This window comes from Mytilus californianus, unplaced genomic scaffold (assembly GCF_021869535.1).
Source record: "Mytilus californianus isolate M0D057914Y unplaced genomic scaffold, xbMytCali1.0.p SCAF_8, whole genome shotgun sequence".
NCBI lineage: Eukaryota > Metazoa > Mollusca > Bivalvia > Mytilida > Mytilidae > Mytilus > Mytilus californianus.
Genome location: NW_026262734.1, coordinates 108,725,405 through 108,727,780, shown reverse-complemented (window position 1 = coordinate 108,727,780; position 2,376 = coordinate 108,725,405).

Sequence of the window (2,376 nt, the reverse complement as noted above, 5' to 3'; positions counted from 1 at the left end):
TACCTTTTCTATCTATTTATGATCTAGCCTATTGTTCATTGTTGTAGATATTTTTTTAGAATTACTGTACTCAGGCATGAGTTGATTAGATTTTTATATATATTTATGTAAAGACCAAATCATGTCAATGCTCATCAGCTTAGTATTGGATTTGGCCTCCCAACTGTTTTGACACTGACAAGTCTTATGTAGACAAATCACGTAACTTACATACTAAATTGTATGCCTGGTTTCTTTAATGAGTTTTTTTTTTATGATGAAAACAAAACACCACATGTGAAATCTTTCTTCTCTAAACTATCTGCTATGCATGAAAAAATGCTTTCAAAAACTATTTCTAACAAAATGCAAATTATTGTTAAACTATCACAGTTTCTTGTGAAAACTTTGTTTTAAACATTGTACTGTGATCAAGAGAATCAAGCTACTTTTATTTGACACATAATAATTTGTTTCAAAAACTGTTTTCAGAGAAATTTAAAAAAATATTCATCCCTTCGTAAATTTTATGGATGCCATCACGAGTTGGAATAACTGTTTGACAGATGATATCGGATATGTTCCATATGTCGTAACTACAATACCTTTCCCTTTTCACGAATGTGACCTACCGAATTAGACTATTTACCGGATTTGTAATAACATAAGCAACATGTCGGGTGCCACATGTGGAGCAGGATCTGCTTACCCTTCCGGAGCACCTGAGATCACCCCCAGTTTTTAGTGGGGTTCGTGTTGCTAAGTCTTTAGTTTTCTGTGTTGTGTCGTCTGTGCTGTTGTTTGTCTGTTTGTCTTTTTGTTTTGGCCATGGCGATGTCAGTTTGTTTTCGATCTGTGAGTTTGACTGTCCCTCTGGTGTCTTTCGTCCCTCTTTTACAATAGGTTTGAAAAAAAAATGATACAACAGAACAAAATTACAAACATATATACTAAAGTATCAATGATTTTATGAGTAAAAAAGAGAGAAAACTGACATAAAGAGGATAACTTCCATGAACTATATAGATAGTGTGCCACTATTTAGTCATTATTCTGCCTCTGAAGAAGCTCAACAGTGGACCAAAACTGGTTGAGCTATGATTTTTCACCAGGCACTATTAATCATGTGTTTTGGCATTACCTACTTTACATACTATGAGATCTCAGTTTCTCTGGTGCAAAGAGCCTATCTGACTGCTATCACTACCACCCATTGTTAATCCTGTGTCCATTCAGTAATTCTTCTCAGTGTTTTCTCTTTCATAACTACTAGGCCAGTTTTCAATGTTACAAGATAATTATGATCTTAGTTTGTTTTGTTTCAGTATTTTTAAACCGATGACTGCTGAACATGTCAATTAAATCCACTGATTATAAAAGTAAATAACAAAACCTTTATATTAAAAAAATACATTTATAATCTGTTTAAGAATTATGGATGATGCCACCCATCTTTCTTCCCAGAGTCTGTCAGTTTATCAGTCTATCCTGTAGCAGGTTTAAGTTTTGGTTTACGGTAGTTTAAGCTGATAATGTAATAATACAAATTTAAACATTGTACACATGTTCGTTATGATGTGAACTTTAATTAAAACATATGCCAAATTGAGATTTTGACCTTAATTTTATAGCTCACTGATTAGGTTAAATATCTTTGTCTTCTTGATCCCTGTTGACCATGTGATCTTTTGCCATCTCTTGGCCACCGTTGTTAGTTGTCTGTCCTTTGCGTCCATTGCCATTAACTGTTTTGAAAATCTTCTCTGAAACCACTGTAGCAATTTCAACCAAACTTTGCCTTATTGATCTTTAGCATACCTTGTATAAAGTTTGTGATTTTTATTCCTGCTAATCATCCACCATTGCGGCCATGACTAAAAATAGAATCTATGATAAAATTTTTGTTAGTTGTCTAATTTCTTGAAAACTATGATAAATATAGAAAATTGGACAGGGTCAAAAATGTCCAGTATCAAGATCTACCTTTTTAGCTCACCTGGTCCAAAGGGTCAAGTGAGCTTTTCTCATCACTTGGGGTCTGTCTTCCATCATTGTCGTCTCCGTCCGTCGTCATCTGTTAACTTTTACAAAAATCTTCTCCTCTGAAACTAATGGGCCAAATTTAACCAAACTTGGCCACAATCATCATTGGGGTATCTAGTTTTAAAAATGTGTCCGATGACCCGCCCCCCTCCCCCCCTTGCCAAATAAGATGGCTGACGTGGCTAAAAATAGAACATAGGGATAAAATGCAAGTTTTGTCTATTATTCTGAAAACCGTTATTAATGGAGGAAATCTGACTGGCGTAAAAATGTTCAGAATGTCAAGCTCTACCAATTAATTGTCCTTATACGTCAAACTCTCAGACGATTTCCTATAGGAGTTATTGCCACTAA